Raw genomic sequence first — 14,307 nt, forward strand, 5'->3', positions numbered from 1 at the left:
ATGGTGGAAGATAAACATTGGATCACTGAGAAGGCTAATAGGATATGGAGCATCAAGAAGAGCAGGGCATGGTGGAAGGAAGTAATCTTACAAGGATGGTGGTCTAAGATTCCATATCAAGGGAAGGTGTTCCTATGGCGCATGCTAGTTGGAGGCCTACCATTGGGGACTAGTTGCGGAAGCAGTGGATTGCTTCTGGTAATTGTGTATTTTGTACTATATGCTTGGAAACATGGCCACATCTTTTCATTTCATGTCCTATTTGGCAAAGAAGGTATGGGATTTCCTTTCTCGTCACGTATGGACTCCGTTGATAAGCTCGTAAAGGTTAAAGACTGGATTTTTGTTGGTGAAATCTACCAAATCATATGACTGTAACACAGACTCCTTCATCACCCACTAGATGCCGTTATTGAGCCCATCCAACTGCCCGACGATGCAACAAAAAGTGAGAGACCTCAACAATATGCAACAAAATCAAGATACCTTACCAGTATGGGACACATGCCATCGATGCAATGTTTCCATTGAAAACATCTGCATCATGTTGCTGAGTGCTCTCGTAGAGTTGCCTTTTGCACCAAGTACCCCAACTCTAGCTTTGAATCCAGAAACCCCAATGTCATTCCATACAGAGACATATGTTACAAGTGTGGATTAATAAACATGCATTCAAAGGATTGTTCCAACAAAGTGACAAATTCATCAAGTAGTGGCAGGAGCATCAGCCCACCACTTTGGTGGCGAACCTTAACTTGTTAAGTGTAAAAGGTGGACTTATTCATACGGTCCCCCTCGATTCCATCACAAGGCTCCAAACCAAGTCAACAAAGAAACATCCAAGGCAATGAAGAAGCAAAAAACTTAAGCTTTGAACTCAAAGCCAATAGCCCAAGAGCCTAAGGTGCAGGCCCTAAAGGCTACAAGAAGCCCCTAAAAAGGCTAATGAACCAAAACTAGAGGTCCAAAAGAAAAAGGCCTCAAAGAGCATGCAAAAATGCAATACATGAGTGGTTGTTAAGGGAAACAATGTTGTGACCATTGCAAGTGGTTTAGATGAAAGCTCCAAATGTGCGTCCCTCATAGAGATGCCGAGTGATCTACCATTTAAACCAACTCATCCCAAAGAAAGCCATTGCAAGTGGTTTCTAGAGCTATCTCCCTTACAAAGGCGGTAAGTCATCTCCCATTTAAACCAACTCATCCTAAATAGAAGAAAGCCATTGACTACTATGAATAACTTAAAGAAATCAGAACCCTAGTAGAGGACGGGATGGTTAGAATTTTTGAGAGGAACCTGCTAGCACAAAATGTATCTGCAAGATTTAGAGAGAATAGCATTAGTAGGAGGCCACAAAATCATAGGCTTAGGGATGCTCAAAGGTCCTTAGAGAGAAACATCCAATCATTCCTAGTGCTACCTAGTGACAATGGACACCAATTTCCTTCCAAAGTAACTATGCTCATGATGATTAATCTTCACAGAGATCTCAACAAACCGTTGCCTCCTACTACCAATACCAATGTCGTTTCTCCACAAATCCATCAACATGGATGCCAAGCTTGTAGTCGTACTCTTTGAGCTTTCAAGAGATCGAGACAGTTCTTAGGTTTAGTAGTGGAGCAGTCCATATGTGCCCTCCCTAACCATGGAATTCCTCTAAGTTTTCATCCCTACTATGACAACAATATGATAATTTTTGCTATTGATCTTACACTACTTTCTCGGGGGGAATATGTAAGTATAGCACGTGAGTTCAAATGAAGGGGTTTTTTAATTCAAAAATTCAAGGCAAATTTACATATATACATTTGCAGAAGGGTTTTTTTAATTGATTTTTAATTGATTAAAAAAAACCCGTAAGTCTAAAATGAAAAAGGGGTCATACTTACAAAAAATTCATAGGTAAGGGGTTTTTTAAATACCCCTTGAACGCACGTGATATATAGGGTTTCTTAGTAGAGTACCCCCTAGGATTACTTTGTAGTATACGTAAAAGTTGCCATTGATCAATAGAAAATAGTATATGTTTGGGCATGTGGGTGATGTGTGTGTGTTTTCCTTTGTTGTTTTAAAACAATTATAAGGCTCTTCCTTCGAGACCATTTTCCCCATTTTTTATGTACATGCATGTGTATATATGTGAAAGAGAGGAGAAAGAGGTTAAAAGAGAAGAGAAGAGAGGTGGAGAAGATGGGGCATGAGAGCTTAAGAGCATTTGAGATTGTGAGCAAGAACATGGCCTTCCCCGCAACTTCGTTGTTGCTAGCACAGCAACAAGGCACCACCGTCATGTTGCCACGATAAAAAACCACTGGTGAGAAGACTCCCTTATCCGTTACTCCCGGTGTTCCAACTAGTTACAATCAATGCGACAAATCGGTATGGTAAACACTTCACCTTGCCTTGTCTCGTCTTCTTCATCGAGTCTTGTTCTTACTCCATCTAACTCTCTTTCCATCCAAGACTCATAATTCCATCTGCACACTCACAAGGGCTACTAGCCTTCCGTCAGTGCATGGCATACTTGGATCTTGTGAGAGATGATGCCCACCGAAGAATCCTTCATCTTTCCCAACAATCAAATGGGCCTCCCAATCATGGTCTATGGAGTCATCACATTCATACACCCAAAAGTAGATCTTTACACAAAGCGATGATTCAATCAACCATGCTTTTTACATCTCCCTATAAGGCACAAAACTTGCTTACATCCATGATAATCAAGCAAGGTAGAGGTATCCAAAGGTCAAAGCAATACAGAATGCCCAAAGTCAAAGTAATGCCAAATGCCCAAGGTCGACATTGTTTGATAACCCAAAATTTCACCTCCAAGCCAGGAAAGCTATAATGCTTCCCGTCTTTTTTCCAACATCACCATGTGTAAAGCCACAAGAGACCAAATAGCCACCAACATTTTAAAAAGAGGCCCAAGAAGCACCCGAATCCATTTGCCATGTCTAGCACACCACCTATAGTGCTAGCCACCCTCATTACACTTCAACATACAATTCTCTATCTCAAACCATGGGTAAGAGTCAAAGAAAGCAGAACAAAAATTGTCAAAGAAAGCAAAGTGTTAGAGTTTTCATCGGAAGAAGCTTCTACATGAGCCCACCTTTTACCCAATGCCCATGCACACCACCTATAATATACACAAATGTTCTATATATAATAGACACATAGACTAGTTCTTTCCCCAACCTACATGAGCCTCATCACCAACAACCATCCATATCCATTTCTAGATGGGGGGACTATGGCGGGCCACAAGCCTAGTCCATGGTACAACCCATCGTCTTTGGACCTTCCTCCAATCAGAAGGAATCTTCTATGGCCTCATCTTCAACCAAACTACCCAATGATCCATCCTACCTCTATCCCAAGTGCTCTGATAATGCTAGATTCCTTAAGCCTGAGAGGCCACCTACCTCCTTTACAGCTGTGGGCACATCCATACATAAAGCCCACTGCCATGCCTAAAACAATCTAATGACCTTGACTCCCTAAGAAAAGAGATGTCAATGTTGAAGAAAGTAGCTAAGATATTCAAAGAAAGCAGTTAAGTTGGAGAGTTGTTCACACACGGGCATGGGCACACCTTCTACCCATTTCCCATGCATGTCACTTGCATATTTCACTATGGGCATCACATTTGTTTTCACTTCTCACATGTCATGGCATCATGCACAAACACATACACCTATAACTAACCTCGCCAACGTCACCCATCACCTGGAGAATCCTCAACCTTGTTTGGTACCTTCAAAACACTTCAATGCATATAACCTCGGCTTCAACTCCATTTCATCACCAACACAACCTTGCAGTGGCTGACATTTTTACTATGAAGAAGCCTCATTCTTAGCATCACACTGTGACATCGGGCCACACTCATCTTTGCCATGAAGGTCTAGACCACCATATACCAATGCAAATCATTCCATTATAGTCCTAACGCTTATTTTGCCTAAGGACTATACAAGGTGTGGATCGCTTCTTCCAACCACCTCATGTTAAAGGGTCCACACCACTTCCACGACTAACAAAGGCATGGCATGATGATCCTCCATATCTCGCCTATCACTTTCCACACCACCTTACCAAACTACCTGCCATGGAGCTGCCATGACGGCTACCCAAAGCTTCCCATCACTTTGCCTTATATCTGGTTGGCAGGTCAGTCCTAAACTCTACCACTTTACCTTAGTCTTGCCAACTTTATAATGTATCTTGAACCATACCGACTTGGATAATGCAATCACCATTAGGAAGAAGGGTATATTAATCACTATGTTCATTAACATGGTTTCACCCGCCGTCGACCTACCGTAAGGCACCTTGCCATCTTACGTGCGCGAATGGAGACCTATCTTTTGTAAGATAGTGCTTGAACATATAAAGTGGCCTTACCATATGCTTAATGTCAAATAGGAAAAGTATGAGGACTTAGTGTACACATAGAGGTCGGACCATTTTTAAGTTTGGTTGGCCTAGTGTGAAAACTAGTCATTTGTATGTAAGTAATTTTTTATAATAAGCAAGAGACAATTATTCCCTTATAATAGTGAGCTCTCCTCTTCCCTCTTCTTGCATGCCATTGAATCTTACTTGCTTAATGGATGCATACTAGATATATTAGATTGTAGGTTTTCTTATTGCATCAGCTTCTTCTTCTCCCCCCACCTTTTGTGAGAGAGAACCAATGCCACAAAGATAAATCTCTTATTGCCTCTATCAAGGCATAGAGATCTCTTATTGCCTCTATCAAGGCATAGAGATCTCTTCCTTCACTTGATTAACAAAGGAGCATTTCGGTGTGACAACGAAGTGAGGATGCGATAGATGAGCTAGTACACCCACATTGGCTGGAAAGTGGAGCTCAAGCAAGACCCAATGACACATGCTTCAACAAGGCTAAGGCAAGCTCTTGTCTTGGACACAAAGGAAGAGCTCTCTATGCCTAGATGGAGACAACAAGAGATATCATTCCTGATGGTTCTCTCTCACAAAGGAAGGGACAGAAGAAGAAGCTAATGCAAGAGGGAAACCTACAAACAAACCCAGTATCTAATATGCATCCGTTATGCAAACAAGATTTAATGGCATACATGTAAACAAGAATAGAGAAGAGAAGAGCTTGCAAGTATTCTATAGCAAGGAAATGATTGTCTATTGCTGATTATAAAAATGACTTATATATATATACAAATATCTAGTTTTTTCACTAGGCTGGCCAAACTTAATTGACTTTTATTTAAATGACTAGTTTTCACTAGGCTAGTCGAGTTGCTATTTGAGATGTAACTTCTTTTTGGTATATTAATACATATCTATATTGGTCCCCCCAAAAAAAGACTAGTCAATAAAGGGCTAAGCAAATATGTATGCGAAGTCCTTGGACTTTTCTTGTTTGACATTAAGCACAAGGTAAGGCTGCTTTTTATATTCCAACGCCATGTTATAAAAGATAAGTACTCGTTCGAGAAGGTAAGATGAGCAAAGCACCTTATGATAGGTCGACGTATAAAACTATTTGAGTGGTTAACACTAGTTATAAGACCTTTACAAATATTTGGCCTTATAAGCTGGCTTCTTTGGTGACAACATTGACATACATGACTTTGGGAGTATGATGTGATTGTGAAAATTGTTGACAAAGTGCCCATGTCCATGTGAGGTTCTTGTTCAAGGCTTGTTAGTGACTCATGTTGTCAGCTTCATCATCTGACTTTAATTATTGATCATGCAAGTTGATTATTTATCTTTAATCAACATTTCAGTGTGGGCAAAAAGCACCCAAAAACTCTAGCTTTCTGCCAAGGGCACACCAAAAGGAAATTAACTAGTATATGCGATATTCATGTCTAGCACTGAACTTGTTATTCATATCAGAACATTGAAATTGTCAACGTGCTTGTTGCTATAGAATATCTAAGTATGTCCTTTATTGTGGCATATGCCATCTTTTAAGAAGCAAATTCAACACCTTATACAAGCATATTCTATGCAACACACAATTGTCTCAAATTGATCTTTACTATCATATTTAGGCTATGAACATTAATTAATTAATCGGGTGCTCCCATACCTGATTAGTTATCCAATACTTTAGACTACCCTAAGGTCATGAGGCCTTGGCGCCTTCCTGTTCTCGTGCCTCTACAAGCCCAAGCCCTGCATCATCCTAGCATAGGCCCCTCCTGGTGAGGAGATAAGCCATGGAGATAGCAATGGCAATCCCCTCTCCGTTTCTATCTCTCCCACAACCCCTCCTTCGCACACAGGTCGTGGCAATCCCCTCTCTTCGGCTCTATCTCTCGCGAACCCCAGGTCGTAACATAGATTGCACAACCCCTGTCTCTGGCTCTATCTCTTGTGCGAACCCATCCCTCGCACACATATTACGTCTCTCTGTCAACATCGAGAGAGAGAGAGAGAGAGAGAGAGAGATCAGTCGTCTCGCGAACCCTCCAGAATCCTCTCGAGAACATCACCACCTTATAAAAAATAATCAAGAAAATAATGAAGTCAATTCCAAAGTCCCCACCTTATAAAACCTTCCCCGCTCCCCCTCCTAGCTATGTATGTAATTAATAGCAAAGAAATATTTTGGTCCCATATTTGATCTTAAATTTAAGTAAATAACCTATTTCTCCATCATTCGAGCCCCAAATTTGATGTAAAAAGGATAATGGTAACTCGTGCTACACCATCACCACCAATAGGCCCCCCCTAGAACATTTTTGATTAATTTCTAAGGAATACGACTTTTGATTAATTTCTACGAAGGGCCCCAAGGCTAAAGCTAAAGGTGTTAGGTAGAATTTAGCATGTGTGAAATATTTAGGACAGTGTGCATGCATGGGGCTGGGTGGCAATTAAGGGGGCCTTGATCATGGGCGTCCTTTGCTGGTCCTTTCATTCGCCTTGCTCCTGCATTGCATGGGGCGGGCTCGGTGTCCCCTGCTCCTCTCGTTCGCCTCGATCTTGCGTTGCATGGGGCGGGCTCGGTCATGGGCGTCCTCTGCTCCTCTCGTTCACCTCGCTCCTGCATTGCATGGGCGAACTTGGTCGTGGGCATCCTCTGTTGGTCCTTTCGTTCACCTCGCTCATGCGTTGCATGGGGCGGCTCAGTCTCGTGGGTGTCTTGTGCACCTCCTCTGTTGTTGAGGTGAGACGTGGGTTGCTCCTTTCTTCTTGCATGTTGCTCAGAGTGTCCACGTGGAGTCGTCTCACGGTCTGTTTTGCTGGTTCGATTTGATGAAAACCCTTATTAGTTGTAATGCTTGTTTGGTTGTTGTTTGCTGGTTCGATTTGTTTAGTTGTTGTTTACTTGCTGGTTCAATTTGATGTTTTAAACCCTATTAATCTTGTTTAATGCTTGATTAATGTAAGGTTTATAAGGCTTTGGGTATGATTTAGCATGTGTGAAAATTTTGGGGCAGTGTGCATGCATGGCGGCGGCGGCGGCTGGGTGGCAATCAAGGGGGTGTTGCTCCTTTCTTCATGCGAGGGTGCTCGCTCCTTTCTTCATGCGAGGGTGCTCGCTCCTGCCTCCTGCATTGCATGGGCGTTCTCTACTCCTTTCTTCATGCTGGTCCTTTCGTTCTAGGGGGGCCTCGCTCCTACGTTGCATGGGGCGGCTCGATCGTGGGTGTCTCCTGTGCACCTCCTCTGCTGAGGTGAGATGCGGGTCGCTCCTTTCTTCCTGCGTGTTGCTCAGAGTGTCCGCATCTATTTTGGTGGTCTCTAATTAGTTGTTGCTGGTTCGATTTGTTTAGTTGCTAATTAATGCTTGTTTTGATGAGAACCCTAATTTGATGAGAACGCTTCTTTCCTATTCTATAGATTAATTTCTTAATCTTAATTTCAATACGTTGGCCTCGTGATGAGCATGCATACGACTTAGGTACGATTAGGTGTGATGCGATCTTGGTTGGGGCAATAAAAGGGCACCTGTGTGGGGCTTTGGGCTTGGGAACTCACTGTTGTTGTGGGCTGGGGTTGGTGGGCTGGGTCTGTCTGACTGTCGTAGAATCTGTGTTGGGGTTGGGTCTGTGTGTTGGGTTGGGAGTGGGTTGGATTGGCTCTGGTGCCATGGCACCTCGCCGTCCTCAAGGGCTTACAGACATCACAAATGTAGGCAAAGACATAGCACGTCCACGGGATAGATGAAAAGTCTTGGAGGTTACTGCATCCATGGATGCCCGTGTGACAAAGGCAAGGGCGTGGTAGATTCAACAAATCCTTGTATTCTCACACCCCCTGAAGGAAATAAAGTGGTTAGAAATCTACATATCGTAAAGAATAGGGCAAGGTATGTAGGTTCTGACCCTAGAATTTTTTATTGCAAACCATTGAATTTAAAATACTAGTATTGGACCCGCGCGTTGCTGCGGCCGACAGGTAGAGTTCTAGAAAAAATAAACTCAGTTTCTCCAATTTAGGTCATGTTTTAAGTAAACACAATACATTATTTCAAGTGACTTTATATATACATATCTCAAAATAACATCCATGTCTCGTAGATTTATGGCAAAAACAAAAATATCATAGTAATGTAGCATACGAAGATGCAAAAAAGGACCAATATTACATATTCTCAAAATGCACCACAAAATATGTATTCTCAGTCAGTAATGTCAGAATCAACAAATTGAATTCTTCTCTTGTGAGAAGGATCATTCAATTGTCTCCTCATCACAATACGCTCTCTATTGTAAAGCGGTGATCCATCCCGCACATGCTCTACTATCGATGAATGCAAAGGACCTGCACAAACGAAACAATGATAAATCAAATCTGCACATAACGACACATCGATAAATAAAATCTCAAAAAAATCTTATAATAGAAAAACATAATCAAAATTACCTCATACAATAGAACATCGAGTGGATGGTACATGAGGAGCTCTAGTATAAAACGCATAACGAATACCAATGGCCATGATGGATGTAAGAAACAACCACTCATCGGGTACTGAATACCCCTCAAATGATGCAAAGCATCTGTCCATCTCTCTCCAAAACAAATAGACACCCCACTCCTCATCAGGAACACCAATCCCGTACATCTCGATGCCTTCGTCGACAACTCTTACCATAAACGTATCAATGTCATGTAATATCCTAAAATCAAAGCATAACAAATAGGTTATACAATTATTTATATATAGGTTCAAAAAATATTCATACAATGCCTAACAATTATACTTATACTTACCCATCCCTATAAGCATCAATCATAATCTCTGCTACATGACCTGCAGTAATAGGAGCTGACCATAGCGGTGGCTCTGTATACAGATAGACATTAGTATAGAATGTCATGTTCCATACTTTGTAATCAAGAAAAGTTAAGCAAATATAGAGAAAAACTCACGTACTATCCTCGACAAAGGCATGCCCAATGTAAAGGTAATCTTAGACATGTCTGTCAAAACATAAACAATAGGTACTTTTACCATGGACAAATATATATAAAAAAAGAAATCACAACAAAATTAATCAAATTGCAGAACTTAAATAAGAAACCTAACTTGTCACTCTGAAGTCATCAAGATCTCCTTATAAACAATATTGTTTGTTGTAGGTGTATAACTTTGAAGATCATCAAATGAACACTCCACATTAGTGTTATCCTCACGTAACACCTTCACAGCATGAGGAGACCGTGCTCGTGACAACGCGACATACAGTTGTCCATGAGTAAACACTGGAGTCACCAACAAATACAACCCCAAGACATTTAGGGTTTGGCCTTGTGATTTGTTTATTGACATGCCAAATGCCAGCCGCACGGGAAACTGTCTCCTCCTCATGGTGAATGATAGTTGGGCCTCGCTGCATATAAAGGTAATCCGTGGAAGAAATACTCTTTCACCAACTTTAGTACCAGTGATGATTTCAGTCTCCAAGACTTTAGAGTGAAAGGCCTTACATATCATCCGCGTACCATTACAAAGTCCACGTCTTGGATCCAAGTTACGAAGCAAAATAACAGGAGCTTCTAACTTTAAAACCAAGCAGTGAGGTGGATATCTGCCGCGAAGGTCGATTGTGTTCAAAAATTCTGTGGAATACAGGAATGAATTTTCATCGTTTTCAAGAATTGAATCTGCACTGAAATATTGCTTAGGCTCACCAAGCATTGCATCCAAAGCTGTCTTATTCACAATATCCACTTGACTGTTTATTGGAGCAAGAATAGCACGCTCACTAAAGTATGAAGCATATGTCGTAGTGATAGCCAATTCAGAGTATACCCAATGTACCAAGTCTTTAAGACTCGATCTTTGCAAGACCATATTACTTGGTAGTGTCACCATCGTATTATCATTGCTACAATCCACTCCATTCCCAATATTCATGACCCACTGTTTAAACTCATTGCATCCATTAGTATTGCTTGATTGAATACGCATATTTCCAGCTAACGTTAGAACTTTGATAGAGTTCCATAGAAAGGAACGACACAATGCTGCATTAACAATATCCTCACGTCTTCCCTTCATAATAACAGGCAAGATTTGTCTAAAATCTCCTCCCATTAATACAACCTTTCCACCAAATGGCTTATCTGAGAATAATACATCTTGTAAGCTCCTATCCAATGCTTCAAAAGCATAACGATGAATCATTGGAGCCTCATCCCAAATAATGAGCTTACAAACTCTCAAAACCTCAGCAAGTTGTCCATGTACAGGGATTTTGTAAGTTGAAGAATTGTTTAGCTCCAGAGGTATCTTGAATCTAGAATGTGCAGTACGTCCATTCGCCAAGAGTAGAGAAGCAATACCTGACGATGCAGTGGCCAAAGCAACATACCCTTGTCCACGTACTCGCGCAAGCAAGCAATTATACAAATAGGTCTTGCCCGATCCCCCCGGACCATCCAGGAAAAAAATGTCACCTGCATCTGTCGTCGCAATTGCATGCATTACAGCATCAAAAGCAACACGCTGGCTATCTGTTAATGTTGACTCCATAGCACTTGACAGGTTATATTGTTCCACAGTATCAAAAGATCTCTCTTCCAAAAGCAATGTATTTTCACCCAAGACTTCCAAATCAGTTCTGTTTAGTTCAGGCATTCCTTCAAAATCTGCCAATGTCCGTCTCTGAGCACGAAGAATTTCTTCCAAATGTAGTAGTGCATGAGTTTCAGCTAATTGTTCAATACCAATAAACTGACCCCTGCTTCTCGATAACTGGTATAGAAAATCTTCTATCATTTCTTCTCGAAATCTCTTCCACAATATTCCTGGACAGAAAGGCTCACAAAATAGCAATATAGTACCAAAAAGACATCTCAATTGCAAGGCATTTTGCATAGATGATGCTTCCTCCATACATGCAACCCATTCAGAATCATCTTCCAGTATCCCTCTGGCAATGCAAGCTGCCTTGAAAGAAGGATAGATGTGACCATTGAGCGAACGCAAACTTCAAATGACTTAGATCCTTTACATATTGTAAGAAGTAGGCGAACATAGTATGCCTCACCTGCCAAAGGAGCTACAAAGTACATGCGCCCTATAGTGTTTCCAATCTTTCTTTTGGTCCATTTCTTCAACCTGGAGTTCCAAACCCATTGTTGAGGGAAATCACTATACAATGTATTGTTTGCTTCAGGATGTTGTTGATTACAGGTAAACCATTCATCAGTCATAGTAGTCTTGCCTACATTTTCCCTCTGAAAAACATCTGCAATATTATCATCATCTCTGAAGATAACATTATGACCCCCATCTAAGTGTACCTGCAACCGTTGCAGGCTTCTCATTGTGTAAATCATACTCAAAGAGTCTCCAACATGCCTCTGATGCAGAGACGTAACGTGCATCCAAATACCTCTGAATCTCATCGACTACGCAAGCAGCATTAACATCCCCACCTTGTACAGTGCTAAATCTTATTGTTGCTCTGTCATGCCCCTTGTATATGTACTTGTAAAGATATTTCACTGCTGCTATTCTTGAGCATATTTCCACATTTACATGAGCATTATATGTGATTGAAAGATAAGGGTTATATGGCACAACCCATCTATTATCAACATTACACTTTTTCAATGCCACAGTTCTTCCATCATTTCGACGCATATACACGGGGTAACCACTCTCATCCACAGTAGCCTCTTGTGCAAAAGCTCGTGGATAGTTCCTTGTGCATTTCCCTTTATCCATACAAATTGCACTTGGATTGAATGGCCCACAGGGCCCATGGATATTGCAATGCAACACGACATCATGCAGAGCAGGAAACATTTGCTTGTTAGGCAATTCGGCACATACTAATCTGTCATAGTCTTGGAGAGTCTTAGGTTTATGGGCACTATCCAAGATCAATAAGGTGTGTGAATGAGGCAATCCTCTTTTTTGGAACTCAATGACACTCACATATCCAATCACCTTACCAAAGAGCTCCTTCTTCACGATATTTTTCATCATATCTGAATGTTTTTGGTGAAATACTCTAGTAGTCAAATCAGGCCGGTCACATGCACTTTGCCCCGGGAGTAAAGCATCTAATACCTCTGGCCACTTTGGGTTACAGGTGAAAGTAATGAATAAATCGGGCTTGCCCTTTGAACGAACAATTGCCATGGCATCCTGATAAAGTTGATGCATTTGTCGCGGCCCACCAGTAAAACTAGAAGGTAACACTATTCTACTTCCCACTGTCCTTCCTGCAATACCACTTCCACTTCCTTCCACATGAAGCATGTCTGCTAAACCACTATAAACCTCTGAACGCAAACTTTTTTGATTATGGCGTAGCCAAGATAATCGTGACTCTTCAACACTGCAATAGGCATCAACCATAAACTGTTGCAACAATCTTCCACCACGTAGCAAGCATGCATTTGTATCTGGGCGAATTTGCAATCGATAAGCATAGTATTGTCGTTGAGTCACACAATGACCATTTCTCAATGCACTCACTTGTGCATCAGCATAAGGGATTCTCAAGTGCCATCCATCCTCCCCTCTTGGAAATAACATGACGTACAAAAGAGGCATATAGCACCTATGCAAATTAGAGATGTGTTTGCATGTGCCTTCTCGAGTATGCAATAAAATATCACGACGACCAACATTATGATCATCACCTTGACCAATCATGATACCAGCAATCTCGGAAGCTGTTGGCATTGAGTACTGCCTAGATGTGGATTTCCTCTCACATATAGTCATTTTCAAATCCAAACTTGGATTGTCACTCAACATTCTTCCCACATACTTAAAAGCTTGTGCAAATGGATTAGAAGTGTGCATCATCGATTGAAGTGCTTCTAGGGTTGTGGATTCCAATCCATTCATGACACCTAGTCGATTTTGTAATTCGTGCTCAGTATCAAACACATACAACTGTGCAAATTGTGGCTTAGGATTGTCTATATTATTGGGGACCAAGGACCCAATCCAATGATAAATAGTCCCATGCACCTTGAAAGTATAGACACTACTATTGTGAAAGAGAGAGTCATCTATTTGTGCACCCAATGATGAAAAAGCCAACACACTATTATAAGCCCTGATGTTTTCTCGAAATTTTTTACTTGTAGTGTCACTACCAATCAAAAGAGATCTTAATGGCTCAGGTGGTTCAGCAAGTGAAGGAGCAGACACACGCCCATGTTTACAACAATATTTGCCAAGAACCTGTCCACAACTCATCTTCTTTTCACTTGCCCATAACTGTGCTCCACAAAACCGACACTCATGTGTCATCCCTCCTAATGAGTGACTTAAAGTGCACGAATATACCAAAGGCCAAGTAGCTGCATGTGTACCTTGTACGGGCGGGAGTTCATGGAGGAAAGACAAAATCCCTCCCTTTCTTTTTTCAAATACATAAGAGGGAATTTCTTCGATACTCTCCCTTCTTATTGTATTAGCAAATGGTACTTCTCTCTCTTCATGGGCAAAAAAGGAACACATTGTAATTGCATTACCCTCATTTACTCTTCTAGCTGCATTATAAGAGGTCCTATTTTTAGCGATGAAGCGACGGTACCTTCTTGTAAGTCTCAAACTTTGAACCAGTGATATCCCTGAATAAACTCCACTTGCCATTTCCCTTGTTATTTCTTTCAAAAGAGTCCTATTCCTAGCAATTTCACGGCGAACACTTCTAGCACTCTTGTTAGATATCCTTTTATCTCCACCCAGGGCAATTTGAGACCTCTTAGTGCTAGATTGAGGTAAACACATCAAAGTTTCTTTTGCTACTTGTCTTTGTGCACAAAAGGTATCGTTTTCTGCAAGAATCCTATGAGTCTCTTGCATCAATTTA

Source organism: Cibotium barometz, chromosome 42 (assembly GCF_041138505.1).
Source record: "Cibotium barometz isolate CiBa-2024 chromosome 42, ASM4113850v1, whole genome shotgun sequence".
NCBI lineage: Eukaryota > Viridiplantae > Streptophyta > Polypodiopsida > Cyatheales > Cibotiaceae > Cibotium > Cibotium barometz.